An 18813-nucleotide genomic window follows, 5' to 3' on the forward strand; every position below is an offset into this window, starting at 1 on the left:
GAGAATACTTGGGTAGGAGAAGAATCCAGAGGTATACAGTAAAGAATTCAGGGAGTCTTTGAAGTAGAATTATAGAATCTTTATTCTGAGAGGGTGGTTACTGGGGAATAGGTCGGGAGCTTACTAGTCATTTCATTATGAAGCTGTTGGACTGTTGGAGTTGTTTGGGTGGAGGAGTTTGATGACAAGGGCCTTTCCCTGCCCTTTTTCTGTATTAGCAGTTCAGGAAAAAAAAATGAAGAAATAGCTCTGTATAGAAAATTACACCCATCCAATGGTGCCGAGATTTCCGTTGTTAGGTGTCTGAAGTGAGCAGTTTGCCACATTGCTGACTTCCTTTCTCCCAGTGTTGTCGTCAGGTCCGGTCCTCGGACTGTGTCCTGACAGTTTGGATTTTTCCTTTTCCTTCAAGCTTGCTGTGCTTTTAGTTCCTGGCATTAGGAGCCTGGTATTTCATTGCACCTGAGGCAGGCAGTTGCTATCCCCTTGATATTGGATACCTTTCTGAACTCTGAAGTATTATACCACAGTGGATAGTAAAGTGCCTACAATTACATTACAGCACAGATTCTGGTAACTGCACCAGCGTGGACAAGCTCAGCCTGTGTGCCCTCACGCAGCTCCGGGTGGTTTTGCAGCAAAGTGCTGTGAAGCCGGTTGGACCTCACACAGTGCCAGTTCTGTATCTGAACATGAAAGTGGCTCGTTAAAGATTAAAGGGACTGCCTGGTCTTTCTGGCCCCAAGATGGAATGATTTCCACCATGGCGACAGGCTTTGTCTCCCAGGAGAGGCCATTTTATACAGCAGGTTTGTGCTTCCAAATGTTACAGTAAGCCTGCGTTGGCTGATGCTGTGGTGATAAGTTGGCATTTGGGTACTCTCAAGACATATGAGCTATATAGCATCCCATGGTTTGAATTTCTGGGCAAAACTGCCTCATCAGGAAGTCAAAAGCCTCTATTTTCAACCCCTGTTTTCGGGGAGGTTTTCTCTTTGTTTTATTTGACTATTCTGTTGAGTCAAGTGAACTTTAATTTTCACAGGCATAAAAATTCCATTAAGCCCCTTGTACTGCATCCCAGGTATGGAAGTGTCTCAGTATCACACCACTGTGGGTAACAGCTAAAATCCTTAAAGGTAGTTGGGATAATTGTCTCTGGAGGCTTGAAGAAAATAATGGTCCAACGGACTAAATAAATTCAGTTCAATTGTTATGTTCATGGTGGTTCTTGTGGGTGAGGGGACTAATGTCTAAGAGATGCTCAATGAGACTACTGTTCAGTTCAGTGGTGTTTCAACAAAAACTTTGTTTTACTGGGAACAGTGCTATGACCTGTCTCTCAACACATGATCCAAGGCCCGTCTGCATCAGAATCACTTGGGAGAGGAGGATATTTATTAAAAACTAGAGGCCCAGCGCAAGAAATTCGTGCACTGGGTGGTGGTGGGGGGCCCCTCAGCCCAGCCTGCACCCTCTGGCAGTCCTGGAGCCCGTGGAGGATGTCCAACTGCTGTGGAGTGGGGAGAGGCTCCCGGCACTGCTGCTACACTCGCCAGCCATGAGCCCAGCTTCTGGCTGAGCGGTGCTCCTCCTGTGGGAGCACAGTGACCACCAGGGGGCAGCTCCTGCATTGAGTGTCTGCCCCCTTTTGGTCAGTGCACGTCATAACGACCGGTCGTTCTGCCAGTTGGCCGATTTGCATATTAGCCTTTTATTATATACGATTCCAACTTTGGGGCCTCCCTCCACTTTTGTGAATTCAGTGTCTGGGACTGGGATGGGCAAAGATCATTTTCAATAAGCACCCCTGTTGATTCTTAAGTATCCTTAGAGTTGATGCTTGAGTGTCCTAAAATGTACTTCGTATTTCATGTTTAATTTCAGTGTTTGTTTGACATGCATATTATCCTTTTTCTTTTTTAAAACAATCCTCACCCCAGGATATGTTTTAGAGAGAGGAAGGGAGAGAGAGACACACACATTGATGTGAGAGAGAAACATCAATTGTTTGCCTCCTATATGCGCCTTGAACAGGGATCAAACCTGCAACCTAGGTATGTGTCCTAATGGGGAATTGAACCCTCAACTTTTTGATGCGTGGGACCACGCTCAACCAACTGAGCCACACTGGCCAGGGCCATAATGTCCTTTTTGAAGAAGGAGGTACACTAATGTAAAAAAACAAAACAAAAAAAAGGTTATAAGATCCCAGAACACCAAAGATTAGAATTTGGCAATGTTCCTAATTCTCAACATGGTGAGACAGCCACTGGTTTTTTGGTTTATCATTTCACCATCTGTGAATCAGAAGAAGTTATGTGGACACAGTTAAGATTAATTTTATTATAAAGAAGAAATGTGCAGTATCATTTAGGATGTTGGGAACAGGAAAGTAGGTAGGTATTGAGAAAGTGAGAAGGGGATAAGATTAAAGTAGCTTATAAATGGTAAAATAATTTTAAACTTCAACTGAATGTTAAATTACTAAGTAATATTTGGATACATGCTTGTTGTTTAAAAAATTTCAGCCCTAGCTGGTTTGGCTCAGTGGATAGAGCATCGACCTATGGACTGAAGGGTCCCAGATTCACTTCTGTCGAGGACACATGCCCTGGGTTGTGGGCTCAATCCCCAGTAGGGAGCATGTAGGAGGCAGCCAATCAATGATTCTCTCTCATCACTGATGTTTCTATCTCTTTCTCCCTTTCCTTTTCTCTCTGAAATCAATAAAAATAAAAAATAAGAAAATTTCAAATATAGATAAAGCCAAAAATTCCTCCTTGATCTGCTCCCATTGCAGTTCCCTCCCTGGCGTGTGTATCCTCCCATATCTTTTGTATGTTTTGGTAATTTTCTATGGATTTGGAAGACTATAGAATCCTGAGAAATGAATATTTTTATTTCTATTTTGACAGCTGCTTACTGTTTGTAATGTTAATATGTAATGCAGAAAAAAACAAACATGTGGGTTATCAATGGCATTACATATTCCTATCCAAGTAAAACAATGGGTATGGTATATATACCTAAATACACAAAACAAACACACACACACACACACACACACACACACAAACACACACACACCCCTTTAGCATATCTGTTGTGGCTACCCATTAAAAATATATTTATATAGCTTTGGGTGGTGAATTATTTGTTTGAGTTTTAAGATTATGCATTGAAAGAACTTAAGTACAAAGCCACAGTTTTTAAAATTTCTCATATACTTTTACGTTCTTATGATTTTAATTTATTCTCATAAAACATCAAGTGGCTGAAATCATTAATTCAAATTTAGCATATTTTTAAAAATATATTTTATTGATTTTTTTTCAGAGAGGAAGGGAGAGGGATAGTTAGAAACATCGAAGAGAGAGAAACATCGACCAGTTGCCTCCTGCACACCTCCTACTGGGGATGTGCCCGAAACCCAGGTACATGCCCTTGACCAGAATCGAACCTGGGACCCTTCAGTCCACAGGCCAACTCTCTATCCAATGAGCCAAACCGGTCAGGACAAATTTAGCATATTTTTAAAGCTCTAAGTGTGCAATTTTCAGCCTTTCCAGTTTAAAGAAGGAACTAGGATGGAGTATGGTTATATTTGGGGGAAACGGATTGGAACTGTACAGAATCCCAAACAGGGAAATGATAATGTGCACTAGCTTACCGCACCAACTAAATGGTGTTTATCTTAGTATAGTTAGAAAGTTCTGATGTTTCTGGCCCTCATGTTGCTGTTAATATAATTTACATTTATTTCCTGGGCACAATACCGTCCAGATTTTCTCTTCCTTCCTTACTAATACAGAAGGAGTCGAGAGCTTCTAACAGTATACTGTTTCTTCCTTGTGGAGGTTCCATATTTGTATATACTGTATGTGCCTTGAGAGTTGCTCCATCCATGTTAGAATGTTTGTGACTTATCATCCACTACAGCAATATTTTTTAAAGTGTGGTTCATGAGATAATGGTTGTTAACTGCTGTAAGGATGTTTTTATCATTTGAAAAGGACTAATTAGCATATACTGTAGGAAAACTTTAAACACAGCCATTTTCTGAAAAGGGAAACACTGAAGGGAGGAAATAAAAGAGGGAACATAAAAACCTTATACAAGCTCAGTATGGGTAACCTATTGGAATAAATTAATTAAGGGGAATTAAGTGAATTGGATAAAAAACATTTTTTAAAATAGCTCCTTGAGAAGGAATAGAATAGCATAGTTTTTTAAAACCCAAATTATGGTCTACGTGTATATTTTAATTGACCTAATAACACTTATTGAATGACCATCGGGTTGGCAGCTGTGTCCAGTTTGAGGCTAGCTGTGGTGCCTTGAATGACCAGGCTAAGAAATAGCTAATGACCATGGGAAACTGTGAGCAGGGAACTGAAGGATCTCATGTGAACTTTAATTTCTTTTTTTGTCAAATGAAAACACAAAGAAAGCAAGGACTTAATCTTTTGTTTTCTTTGTATAGCATCAACGCCAATTCTAGCCTGTCAGGGCAAATTAAATAATAATTGCTGTTGATGAGCCAGTCATTCTAGAATTGATTTTTTAAAAATAAGCTGGCCAGTAAACGAGAATCAACATAAATTTAGGGATTTTTCTTTTAAAAGCAAGTATTAATGCAGTTTTCACAGACCCCTATATTCCTTAAGCATCTAAATAGGTCTGATGGTGGGTAATTTAGCTTTAGTATAGAGAATGTGACAGCTGATGAAAAAAATCCTCCAGTATTAGTCTTAATTAGAGAACTTGAGTTGTCTAAGGAAATAGAGGTCAGAGAAGGCCTACTGGGCAAAGAACAATGAGCCTGGTTAGAGCTGACAAAAACTCACCCTGTGGTTTAAACAGCCTGTGATGACTGAGCAAGCTCCCCTAGTCCTCAGACCCAGGCTTTCTAATTTGTAAATGCAAAGTGACTTCTTTATCAGCCTCTTGGGGGAAATCCTCAGAACAGTGAACCTGCTACCTTCAGTAATCTTGCTGTCCTGAGCCCCAGTGTTCTCAGATGCAATTTCAGAAAGTGACCATTGGAGTTTCCTGAGTAAAGGCTCCAGAGTCCACCGAGTGACCAGCATTAGAGGAATGAAGTTTACCTGTCCCCAGTAATCAGCATGCGATTAAAAAAAAATCAGTGGGGCACCTTTTCTTTTCTAGGCTGCAGTTGATTGCGGTGGGCTCAGGCTGAGTTGTTTGGGAAATGCGAGTTTTGCCTGGCATGAGTCAGCACTGCCGGGGTAACTGCCTGCTCTGTGGCAGTCTTGCTTACCAAAGATATGTCCCCAGGCGGCACCATTCACTTTGCCTGAAAGCCACTGCTGTTGGCTCCTGAGATGATCTCATCTGAGTATGGCTCCAAGGACTGAGCAGCAGGAACTGGAGGCAGCTTGCTTTCTGCCGAGGCAATGTTTTGAAACAGGCAAAATCAGGTAACCCCAGACCATTTCTCTTAGTTTCATTAGCTAGACGGAGCTGCACTAGAAAATCCTTATTCAGAAGCGAGTTACTGCCCTATCTTTGGATATCTTAAAGTTAAACCTTCAACTCTTTGGGACTTACAGGGGAAAGTTTTCATTTCATTTGGCATCTGGATGTGGTTTTAGACCTAATTAGACCATGTATTATATCAACCTTAGAGAAGTCAAACAGATTTACAGCTTTATATATCTTTGCTCTTGTTTTCTGTTCTTTTTGTGTCTTGTGAGAAATAGTTTAGTCAAATTAAACTATTGTTAAAGAAAGAGGGCAGACATTTGCTTATCTACCTAGTGATCATGAATATTGAATTGTAGAGAATTCCGTCTACCAGTGAGTTTCCATATTCTTTTCTGAGGTATTAGGAGTGTTGTAGGGAGTTAGACAGACCTGAGCAGAGTACGGACAATGGGCCAGGTATAGAAGGTCACCAGGGTGGAAAGCCCCAGGTGCCTAGCAAAGGACAATTGTAGAGTTGGACCACACCCCCAGGGTGACTTTCCTCCCCTAGCATATTGCTGGTCAGGAGGTTTGGAACCCCTGACCTTTCCTCCCTAGAGATAACATTAGACTTCAGCTGTATTTCAGCTCCAGGCCCAGATAAGCAATAAAACCAACCATGTCTGGACCAGCTGCGTTGAATAATGACCCCCTGCCCTGCTGCAGGCCAGTCAACCAGTGGAGACCACAATCCTGAAAGGACACTCCTGGAAAACTGCTGAATATGCAATTGAGATCTTCCCCTGGGACCTCCCCTAAAATCCTCACCCTTAAAACCCTTAGGACAGGACCCTTTGCGCTCTCTCTCCTGGCAGCAAGCCCAAGGACCCCCTCTCTCACTCCCCCTCCTTCCGCATTGTTGCCATTGGCTTCCTCACTCCCAAGCTCCAAGGGCCCTTTCTTTACCTCTTTAACTTGTTTCCTAAGCCCATTTCTTTTAGGAATTACTTTTTCTACCTCTATGATTTTCCAAATAAATGTTCTCTTACAGTTTGGGTCTTGGCTCTGAATTCTTTCCTAGCCAGAACCCAAATGTCAAGGTTACTGAACCCAGGTTTGGTACAACAGGAAGAACCTCCCATCATCCCTAATTTTATTGAGGCTATTGCCCTATCTCCTGCCTCTTCACCTCTAAACGTTTAAAATCTTCAAACACTAGGTAATTGCCCCCTTCCAAGTTTGCTTCTGCTCCTTACAATGATCTCAAGTATCCATGTTCTCTTTTGCCTCAGGTCTTTGCACAAATAAACCTTCTCTGGACACCCTGCCCCAACTCAGCCCTAGTGAACTGGGGTCAGCCCGGAAGTCACTTCCTCTATGAAGTCTCTTCTTACTCACCAAGACTGATGGGTACTCAGGAAAGCCCTGTGTTTACTCCAGTCATATGATATATTGAGCATCAGCTTCTCTTGTTAAAATTATATCCGGGGTGCTTGGCAAATAGTAGGTTCTCAATAAGGGTAGAATGAGGAACAGCCCATACTCTACTTCCACAACTCTGATCCTCTTAGCAACCCTTTCTTTTGGCTCCCACCTCCATTATCCTAGTGATGTCTCCCTGAAGATCACCAGTAAATTCCTAATTCCCAAACCCAGTGTTCTGGTTTTAGCCTTCATTTTACTTAATCTCTGCAAAGCACTTGGCAATATTAAACCATTCTTTGTTCCCGGCAACCCTCTTCATCTGGCTTAGAGGCCCCCCCTTTTCTCTTCTCATTCTCTTTTGATTATCCCATACATGTTGAGGTGAGTCAAGGCCTTGCCTTGAGTATGTTTTCATTCTTCCCCCACCCGCTTCCTCTAAAGATCTCTAATATACCCATACATTCAGCTATGCTCAGTATTTCTTACCAGCTCGGCTATTTCTCCCAAACTTCAGATCCTTACTTCCAACTTCACAGATCTTGACAAATTTTGACTAATTCGACAAACCTACTAGGTTGTTCAAAAGCACCTTCAATTCAGCACATGCATATCATTATCTCCCCTACCCAGTATCTGTTATCTGCTCATATTGCTGTATGTTTGAACTCTGTTAATTATATCCAGAAAATCTTCCTGTTTACTCTTTTTATGCCTCATGTTCTGTAAGTATGCTAAATCCACAGCTACTAAACCCTTTTGTTTACTACTGTATTGAAGTACTGCTTGAGGTGTGTCTTTTCTTTATTCCCACTGTACTGCCTATATTTACCAGAGGTCGAAAACTAGATGTTTTGTTTAACGAACCCAGTGGCTTACAATTTTGTGTGCGAATGCTTTTAGGCAGGGCCTGCACTCTTCAAAGGTTACAGATACCACCATTCTCCCAGATCTTGTACACTAAAGATTTTACCCACTCCGCCTCTAGGCATTTGAGTTTCTAACTTCTGGTTCAGACCTTAGCAAATCTTGACCTGTCTTTTGCCACTCCATAGGTCTTTCTCTGCTCCTTCTTCATATTGTTGCCAAAGTTATTTTCCTAAAGGCCAAATCCAATCTTTTCCGTCTTAGGTTTTCAGGGTGGCATTGGTTCCTTATTTCCTGCTTAGCTCTGATAGGTAAAGTCCTTCACCATTTGACCCTGCCCTGCCTGTTACGATTACCCGTCTTATTTCCTCCTTTCCCAGACATTTCTCTCCTGAACTTTGCACCTTTCTAGTTCCTGGTTATACAATGTCCTTTTCGGACTCTCTGCTTTTTCCTAGTGGCCTCCTTTTCTCTAACTGGCAAAGTGCTCCCCCTCCCCCCCGCCCCAGGAGACTTAGTTCAGATATTACACCTTTTCTGACTTTATCATATAGAGTTATTCTTTCTTATTTAGATTCCTGCAGCACTATGGGTCTTTGACAGCACCAGTGGTCGGCAAACTCATTAGTCAACAAAGCCAAAGATCAACAGTACTTCTTCAAAATAGTCTTGTCCAGGCTGAAAACCAACTTCTGCGCATGGGCCACGAAGTTTCAATCGCACTGTACGCGCGCCCGCATATGGTATTTTGTGGAAGAGCCACACTCAAGGGGCCAAAGAGCTGCATGTGGCTCGCGAGCCACAGTTTACCGACCACAGCACTATTCTGTTGAGTTCCTGGCTCCTGACCTATTTCCATCAGACAGTGGCTGAAGTGGGTCTTCAGGGTCAAACCACTAGTCCAAATGTCTTTATTACTCTTGGCAATATAAGAAAATTTATAAGCTCTCTTACAAGATGGCATGTTTTTGAGTTCTGTTTGATGAACTTGAGCCCATGGTGCCTTGTTCTGTATATGTCACCTGAAACCATTAGCTAACCATTCAAAGTTAGTTTAAAGATTTATAGAGCTTGCTAAAACTGAGTTCCATAATGTCACCTAACATTTTTAAAAAAAAAATCTTTTTCTTATTTATTTATTTAATTGATTGTAGAGAGGAAGGGAGAGGGATAGAGAGATAGAAACATCAATGATGAGAGAGAATCATTGATCAGCTGCCTCCTGCATGCTCCCCACCGAGAATCAAGCCCGCAGCCCATGCATGTACCCTTGGCCGGAATCGAACCTGGGACCCTTCAGTCCGCAAACCAATGCTCTATCCACTGAGCCACACCAGCTAGGGCTCAACATTTTTATAGTACTTTATAAAATTATTCCCTTCTATCATTTTATTTGATACCTACAATACCGTATGTTGGGTAGGCTTTATTATTTCTACTTTACTGGTGATTATAAAGCTACTTCTGGCATCTAGGCATATAGTCAGGTAAGACTCAGAGAGAAAATGTGCTTTTACATTACCGTAAGCAACTTGTTTGTCTCTTTGTAGTTAAATGTTGGGTTCTATAGCAAAGGTACCTTTGCTCGGTATGCAGATGCTAAAACTCTTTCCTTTAACAAGGCCTCTTTGTTTTTGAGGTAGAGGGAGGAGGTACCCAGAGCCTGCCTTACCTATGGAAAGGCCCTGACAATGTTAAGAGACCTTGATGGAAATTAATGGTGTGCCCACTCCAACCTCTTAAGCTTTGCTTTTATGCTTCAAATGTGTGCTCCCAAAGTGGGAGCTCTGCTCAGCCAGAAGCCGGGCCCATGGCTGGTGAGTGCAACAGTGGTGGCGGGAGCCTCTTCTGCCTCCACGACAGCGCTGAGGATGTCCGACTGCCAGCTTAGGCCCTCTCCCAGGGGGATCGGGCCTAAGCTGTCAGTCAGATATCCCCTGAGGGCTCCCGGACTGAGAGAGGGCACCAGCTAGGCTGAGGGAGGCTCCCCCCTCCACAAGTGCACGAATTTCATGCAGTGGACCTCTAGTATGCTATATTTGGGACTATGTGGAATTTGATTATAGAGAGATGAACCATAAGGGCTAGGAAATAATCTGTTAGATACTGGTATGTGACATCTATTTCTGGTCCCCACATACTTAAGAGAGAATAAAGATGATTAAAAAGTTAAAAAAAATAAGTCATCATTAGAAGTTTTTTAAAAAAGAAAGATTTTAGCCTAGAGAAGGAAAGTTAAGTCATGGCTTGATTATCATCTTCAAGTACAAGAATGGTTTCTGCCAGGGGGATTTTGATTAATTGTTCTTATGTACTTCAAAGACTTAAAAGGAAATGGGCTTAAATTGAAGGAGGAGTAATTTTAATGAATATGAAGAAGTGTTTCTTGATCTTCAAAGTTGAGAAACGTTTGAATGATTGCTAAAACAGAGTGTTGAATTTCTGACTGTTTCAGTTATCTATTACTGAGTAACAAATCACCCTAAAACTTTTAGTGGCTTCAGATGACAACCATTTTATTGCTCATAATTCTGTGGGTTTAGTAGTTCAGGGAAGAGGGACATATTACTTTTGCTCTATGTGATATTGATTCGACTGGAGGATTTATCATGGCTTCACTCAAATATCTGGGGACGCAGTGTTTGGCTGTTGGCTGGGACATCTTGGTTCTCCTCCATGAGGTCCATTTCTCTCTTGGCCTCATCATTCATTAATTTAGATCAGGCTCCTTTTACATGATGGTTGGCTTCCAAGGGGCCATAATAGAAGCTGCAGGGCCTCTTAAGGGCTGGGTCTCATAGTCATACATCATCACTTTTGCTCCATGCATTTGGTTTAAGTAAGTCACAAGTGTAGCCCACATCCAAGGGGAGGGGACATGGACAAGGGTAGAGGGTCAAAGTCACACTGCAAAAGGGCATAGAGTATGGTTGGGATTATTGTTACCAACTTTGGAAACATTTTACCACACCAACCTTAGAGATTTTTAATGAGAGAATAAATCAATACACGTTTATTGAATAGGTAGTTTGGGCATATGATTGGGTACATATCAGAGTCATCTGGAAGCTTTTTATAAGCATGGACTCCTTAGGTACCATACATGTGACTCGGTATCTCCTGAGGGGGTTGGCACATAAGAGACACTGTGTCTTTTCCTTCAGGTTACTCTCAATAAAATGACAATGGGGTTGGGAAAGGGAACAAGACAGATATAATATTTAAGGCAGAACGTAGGTGCTTTAAGACAGGCCTGCTGGTCTCCTGCTTCCAGGGCTTGGCTGAACCCGCCACCTGGCATGCTCTACCTTCCAGTCAGCCTAGTGTAAGTTACATCTCATTTAGTTGGCACATCATCAAAGGAGTGTTTCTTTTTTTTTTTTGATAAAGGAATGTTTCTTGATGCTTCACTTTTTTCTCATAGTTTTAGAACTTTTTCCTTCATAGCATTTTTTAGTTTATAATTACATATTTGTATGATTATTTGGCTGATGTGTGATAGACCAAGTAGGTCTGCTTTGCTCTCCAGTATCTAACATAGTGCCTGCCTCATAATAGGTACTCAGTAAGTATTTGTTGAATGAATAAGTGGTTGATTGAATGCATGAATGAATGAAGTGATAGTTTAATTCAGTTTTAAAGAGTGATTAGAATTTTGGACAGATGGAGCAAATGAATGGAAAATCATAGTTCTGAAGCAGAATGTGTGGATTATATTGCTCATATAATTTCAGAATATTGGAGGAACTGTTTCAGAAGAGATGAGTTTGAGTGTACTTGGTATGCTAAATTTGGGGTCAGGATATCTAGCAGGCATTTAGAAATGAGGTACTGAAATTGAAGGGTGAGATTCATTGCGGATATTTAGATTTGGAGTTATCTGAATGAAGACTATGCAACCTATTCATTCAGTGAATACTTACTTGAGCTTCCATTGTGTGTCAGACAACTGTGTTTAGGGAAGGTGAGCTGAAGTCTGACTGATAAAGGAACCAGCTTCGTGAAAAGAGCTGTGGACAATGTTCCAGGAAGGAAAGGAACCACACGTGTATAGGCCTGGGAGCAGTAAATAATTTATTATTTTTGAGGAACTGAAAGGAGACCACCAAGGGCTTAGAGTGAGGTGCAGGTAGAGAGGGAGAACATCATGAGATAAAGTGAGAAAGGTAGGCAGGGCCCATAACACATGGGGCCTTTTTGGGCTATATAGGGAATCTAGGCTTTACAAAAAAGCTTAATGGGAAGCTACTGAAGGCTTTAAAGCAGGAGAGTAAAAAGCAGAGGATATATTTTTTAAATAAAAGGTTACCCTGACTACTGTGTAGCAAATAGAGCAGCAAAGAGGGGGCAACTACGGAGGTGTTTGCTGTAGTTCTTGAGAAAGAAAGTGGCAGGGTACAGCAGTGGACATAGTGAGAGGGGGATACACATTTGCAGGGTTTATTTAAAACGTGGGACCAATGTAATTGACTAGTGAAGGACAGGAAGAATGGTTAGCATGGAGCCCCAGGGGACATTTAGAGGACAAAAGAAGGAACCAGGGAAGAAGAGGGAGGAAGATTGGTCTTTGAAGTCGAAGGAGTCAAGCTACTGCACTCTAAGTGGGAACTGAAGGGGAAGAAGGAGCCTGTGAGAAAGACTGAAAGAAGAACGTAGGTCATTGGTGTATGGGGAGGTCATGAGGGTTAAGGGCTTAGGAAAAAGCCAGGTGTTTAGCTGTCAGAATATCATAGGTGACCTTGGAGAAAGGTCTTTCAGTAGAGTGGAATGGAGTGATGTGAAAGTGAAGCAGAGTACCAGCCACTCTGTTGGGGAAGTTAGGAATTAAACAGAAGGAGAGGCAGAGCAGAGAGTTCACTTTGTGCAAACCTGCACAGAGAAGTATGTGTGAAGCAAGACAGGTTTTTCAGAAACGGTAATGGACCACTATTTACTGAGCATCTACTCTGTGCTAGGAGCTATACCAAGTCTATTCTATTTATGTTTGTCTTTGAACAGTTTGTCTAATAGTGTAGTGACCTCCAAAATGGATTTCCAAATTATAGGGGAAGGTAAGACCTTCCTTTGGGGTATCGGAAGGAAATATTAAAAGTAAGTTCTTCTGTATTTTTGTCTTAACCCTTTGAAATTTCTTTTTAGTGTTATATTTTGGATAGAACGCAGTATATTTGTATAGTAGTACTTGTCTACTTTGCTGTTACACATAGATATATTGGAGATGTGCTATTTTTTAAAAAAATTAAGCCTGATGGTCAAAAATGATGGATTCTATTGGTCTAGTGAACAAAGGGGAGTTTTTGAGATGGAGAGAAAAAAAGAGGCAGAGAGAAAGATGGGAAATCAACATGCAAAGAAGTCTGCATGTTGTTTTAAACCTCCTAGGAACCCTGTGAAGTTATTTCCTCCATCTTACAGATGAGAAACCGAGGACTGGAGAATTTAACTTGTCCAAGTCATACAACGAGTTAAGTGGTAGAATGGGGATTTGAAATCTAGTTACCTTTGAAAACCTTATCACCTCACTTAGTCTTTTCCTTTATCTGCCTAATGCTTTTTCATATTTTTCCAACTAATTATCACAGTGATTCTATAAGAAATATATTAAAATAGCCATTTTGCTATTGAATCTGATACAGATGAAACACTTAGTGCAAGACCACATATCTAGTATGTGACAACCACTGGACTCCTGATTCCAGTGTTCTTTCCACTGTACCACTGTTGCCTCAGAATAAATGGATGGAATTGGTTGTTTTGGTAAAGTAGGTGAGGCGGTTTCTAATTATCTGACAAAGAAGTGGAAGAGGGGATAAGGGTTGGAAGATTACTTTAAATAAAGTAGAAGATAGTAACAGTTCCCATTTGTGGAGCACTTTGTGTGTAAGGCTTTGCATTAATGACCTCCAGGTACTCTGTAGGTAATGAAGTCTAGGTAAGTTAGCACCATGAATAAGGTCACTCAGGAAGAGAGAGTTTTGACTTCAGGCCCCATGTCCTAAACCAGCCGTGGGCAAACTACGGCCCACTGGCCGGATCCAGCCCGTTTGAAATGAATAAAACTATTGAAAAAAAAGACCATACCCTTTTATGTAATGATGTTTACTTTGAATTTATATTAGTTCACACAAACATTCCATCCATGCTTTTGTTCCGGCCCTCCGGTCCAGTTTAAGAACCCATTGTGGCCCTCAAGTCAAAAAGTTTGCCCACCCCTGTCCTAAACCCTCACAACAACAATGCTCTTGGAAAAGTTAATGTGGAAACATCAACTAGAGGTGAATAAAAGATTTTCAAACCCAGTGATTGCTTTCCCAGTGCATGCATTTGTTGAGAATCCGGTAAATAAAGCCTGACTTTTCTGTAATACTTGGTAGCTCCGGTGTTGGAGAGGTTGGGGAGGGAAGGGGAAGAAAAACAGAATAACAGTTCAATAAATCAGAAAAAGGCTCCATGGTACAAGAATGGCAGATTGCAATTTGTGTCTTATATTCATTCTTTTTTGTTTTGAGTTTTTTTAAAAAAATTATTACTAATTTTTAGAGGAAGAGAGATATAGAAACATCGATGTGAAAAACATTGATCGGCTGCCTCCCACACCACACACCAGGGTTTGAGCCTGCAACCCAGGAAATGTGTCCTGACTGGGAATTAAACCAGCAACCTCTTGTTGCATGGGGTAGATGCTCAACCACTGAATCACCCTAGCCAGGCTTTAATTCATTCCTTACAATAAACTTATTGTGGTTCTAGTTGATGCAAGGTATATTGGAATATAGAGGAAAGAATGCAAAGATGGATAAGATGGAATCTTTGACCACTAGAATGGTTAGAGAGGGAGATATAGTGCTTCACCATAGGCCATGATTGAAGGGTCTGATAAAGATGGAAGGTGGAGAAGTAGTATCCATATTGGCTTGTTGTAGATTGAGGGTGGCATTATGTAGGGCTGGCCTGGTGGGTGCCATCTAGCTTCTCAGGAAGACCCTTGAGGGCTTTGGTTACTATGCTTTAGGTCTGGTTCTCAGGGCACAAAATGTATTTTGTTTTGCACCTGAAAATGATAGGTCTTTTGGAGACAGGGTTCTATTTAGATTTGAGTGACTGTGCTGAGAAAGGAATGCCAATTTATTATTTTAGAGTGAAGGATTCCTTTCCTGTTAACAGGATTCTGGATTTTGCTAGGATATTGCTTTTCAAGATCTGAGAAATGAAATGTAATGATATCAGGCTTGCTTGGTGAACATGGAATAATATGATAAAATAGTTTGTGGGGAAGGATACAGTTACAAAAAGCTAAGATTATTGATTGCTTACTATATGCCAGGTATTGTACTAAGTGCTTTGCATAAAGTCGGACATTTAATTCTCCCAGTGGTCCTCTTGCAAAGTAGGCGCAATTAGCCTCAATTTACAAATGAGGAAGCCAGGGCTGTCTCCAAGATGGTAAGAGGCTGGACTGAGATGGGTACCAAGTCCTCTGACTCAGCCCATATCCCTGGCTGCTACTGTATGCTGTTTCCATTTAAGCTTCAGGGAAGGATCTTATCCCCCTGCAGAGAAAATGGGGTGTCACCTAGCTTCAGCATTTCTCTGCCGTGGGTGATTCTGGAGTTGAAATGGCCTCCTCTATTCTTTTTTAAAAGATTTTTCTAAGTTTCTTTGTTGACCACACTTTAATGTGGCCACATTCTTTATTTAAATATATGAATACCATTGTCCTCCTCTCTTATTTTGTCCTCCTCTCCTTATTTTGGTTTGGAAGACATTGTATCTTCTTAGAGGGACTTTACATATCTATACATATTGTTTTTGTATTGATTTTATTATCTTAACTTTATGGGTTAAGTTATGAGATTTCTCCAGCTCCTAACTTGTCAACCTCCCCTTGTTCCCTGCCTCCTTTTCCACTGGATTTAAATTCAAATTCCGAGTTTGATTTTGAAGTACTCAGTCTGACTCCATTCCAGCTATTCAGTTTAGCCATGGCTCTCTGGATCACTAGTTATTATTACCGTCCCTCCCTTTGTGCCCACTTATGTCTCAACTCAAGTCTAATTATTCACTGTACCTATATGGCCTTGATTGTCTTACTTGGGTGTCCTTGGTTCTGCTGTGTTTTCTGCTTCGAATATCATTCTTTCTATGGAGCCTCCTTGTCTGATCCCTCATTGGCAGTAATCACTTTCTTCCTCAGGGTCTCATAATAAAGGATTATTTTCTGTCAACTTTATGGCACAGTACATACATTTTAGTTGTTTGTGGACATGCCTTTATCTCTTACTAGACCAGAACCTTATTGTGCAGGTCTATCTGGTCGACCTTTGTATCTCCTCTGGTGTCTAATTCAGTTCCCTGCACACAGTGAGCATTTGATATCCGTTGGATGAGTGAATGAACAAACGGAATTTCAGATTTAAGTGTCTGCTTGTTGGTTTAGATTTCTCCTTTCTTTGCTTTTCTCACTCCTTTTCCGTTTCCTTTTCTTTCAAACTTGCTGTGCTTTCTCTTGCACTGACTCACAGAACTTCTTGTCTTCACCACTCCCTTTTTTTACCCAGATTTTGCCTCATTCTTTCCCCATTAGCAGTCACTGTGTGGGAGTGCCACATGCTGCTGGTCAGATTTTCTCCATCCTTTTGTGGCTGGCTCTATTCTCTCCAGGAATCATATGACCGGCGTGGTTGCATTAAGATCTTAACAAAAAGACCATATGTCAAGAACAGTCCTTAAGATTTGCTAGCCTGTTGCTTTCAAGTGGGAAACGTTCTGATAGACATTTCAAGGGAAAGGGAAAACATCCTTGGGTACTTGGAAGGTAGATGAATGCATATATTCACACTGTGGGATTGGGATGTTAGAGGCATCGCATTTGACCATAGAAATAATGCAGGAAGCCACAGAAGCTTCTGCTAACTGTTAGCATTGAATCCCTGAAATTTTTTCTACAGCTGGAAGAAACATTAAGAGATTAGTGTAAGCCAACCCTTTCCAGATGAGAAAATAGACCCAAAAAGGCTAAATGACAAGTCCATAAAACGGGGATATTCGTTGCCTTGTGTTTACTCCCAATGCTGAATGTGACTTGGGGGAACCATTTCTTCTTTGAAAGCAATGAAAGTTTTGCTTGAAGTGGAGGCTTGGTCTCTAAAACTGATGGCTTTTGCAATGCTGAAAAGTAGACTCAGGTTAGTAGCAGGTTGGACCACTCTCGGAGTTTTGCTTCTGGGAAATTGCTCAGTGGGAACTGGCTGACAGAAAATTGTTCCTTCTATATTTAAAAAGAGGCCAACATTTAATAATAAAAACATCCATTATTTCTTGTTATTTTCTCCAGCCCCCATATTCTAAGTTTTGTTTCAGGCTTAATTTTCTTATCTCTGCACTTTGTGTTTATATTGTTTACTCTAGGTCAGATGTTAGTAGAAGCATGGGAAATCCAGAAACTGAGAGGCCCATACTTGTTTGTTGGTGCTTTTCAGGTGACTCTTACCTGACTCACAGAATAATATGTTTTATTGTCACTGTCCAGTGAACCAGTTGTTGGTAGATATGAAAATTTACCTACCTGTTTGTGGCTAGGGAGCAGCCCTGTATAGAGACAGCCCAGAACAGGAAGTCAAGTGCAAACAGGATGTGCTGGTCTTTACTGTAACTTGTGTGCCTGTGTTTTGAAACTTTCTGTGGTTAAAAAGACTTCGAGTATTTGAGTGTGGCTGAAGAAGTGTCTGCTTCTGGTTTGAAAAGGAGGTAAGGTACCTAGACCATTACTGCCCTTGCCTATATACATGTCTTTCTTCTAGGGATCAAGTCTTCCTTCCTGATGCTGAGGCACTGTGAGTTTTCCTAGCTTGTACCATTATTACATCCCTGTCTATATATATAAAAGCCTAAGCAACCGTTAGGACCGAACTATTGGAATGATTAGTCAACCGGTCACTATGATGTGCACTGACCACCAGGGGGCAGACGCTCAAAGCAGGAGCTGCCACCTGGTGGTCAGTGGCTTCCACAGCAGGAGCGCTGCTCAGCGGCGGCAGGTGCAGCGGGGCCAGGATGAGCAGCAGTGGAGCTGCGCCCACCCTGCAGGGGTCCTGGATTGCATTTTGAGAGGGTGCAGGCCAGGCTGAGGGACCCACCTGTGCATGCATCCTGCATCTTCGCACCGGGCCTCTAGTGTTCTCTAGTGTTTTATAAAATGAAACCACTGAATTGACTGGTTGTCTGGTAGCTGTAGGATTCAAGCTGTGCTTGGCTATTATTTTTTAAATAACAATAGAAGATCTTAGCCTAGAGTTCACCAGCCTTTCAAAGTATAGGTTCCTTTTGTTGGATTCCAGGATTTCTAGCACATCTTTTGAGTGTTTCTCCAGTTCCTAATCTAGGCAGTGTAACAAATTAGTCTTTGAGTTGAAAATGTTTCTTTGAGGATTGAAGGCTGGATCTAAAGCTAACTGCTGAATTGTTTTACCCCTAGGCAAGTTTCTGGAGAGGAGATTAAATAAGTAATCTGTTTGTGGGTCATTCAGCTCGTAAACAGCCTAAGGAACCCCTATTTTCTGAACCCCCCTCCCATTCTTCATTGTTTCCCACTGTGAAATCTGCTTCATTATGTTCATCAGGGGGCTGGATTGGCTATAGTATAACTAATTTTGGGATCTTTGTGGGTTATTATAACTGCTCGAGTTATTTCAGAACAGGTCCATTCTGATGGTCTCAAACCATAAACTAATGAGCATGAGGCGGGAAAAGGTCTGGTCCTGCTTTTTGTGCATTCTGTATCCTTGCCACATTGCAAAGAAGACTAGCCTTTCACTTTTGTAATTCCAGGACCAAATGGGCAAAGTAGTAGCACATTTCAGCATCGATGAGAATAGCATTACTTTTTGATATCAGCAGAGGTGTCCTTTTTTTTTCTTTACAGGTTTTTTTTTTCCTCAGGAAAAAAGGAGTAGAAAAGATGAGCCGGTTTGCACTTTCTTGTGGTACATATAGGCAAAGAGTAAAACCTAGAGATCCAGGTTAAGCACGTGTCACAAGGAGAGAATATGGTGAGAATACAGAGGTTTTCTTTGTGATATTAGACAAACTAGAAAT

General features: G+C 41.4%; 1 protein-coding gene across 3 annotated transcripts in view; it reads left to right on the forward strand.

Annotated features, from left to right (window-relative positions):
- The window catches only part of RFFL (ring finger and FYVE-like domain containing E3 ubiquitin protein ligase), a 72437-nt gene that overhangs the window by 18780 nt on the left and 34844 nt on the right, over nucleotides 1-18813 (forward strand). For 2 of the 3 annotated variants that reach the window (XM_006774200.2, XM_015570821.1), the window contains exon 1: nucleotides 5276-5444. The exons of the other annotated variant lie outside the window; for it this stretch is intronic. The gene's annotated coding sequence lies outside the window, so the exon portion shown is untranslated. Of the gene's footprint in view, nucleotides 1-5275; nucleotides 5445-18813 lie in introns of those variants that run through there. 3 annotated transcript variants of the gene reach the window in all.

This window comes from Myotis davidii, unplaced genomic scaffold (genome assembly GCF_000327345.1).
Source record: "Myotis davidii unplaced genomic scaffold, ASM32734v1 scaffold327, whole genome shotgun sequence".
Lineage (NCBI taxonomy): Eukaryota > Metazoa > Chordata > Mammalia > Chiroptera > Vespertilionidae > Myotis > Myotis davidii.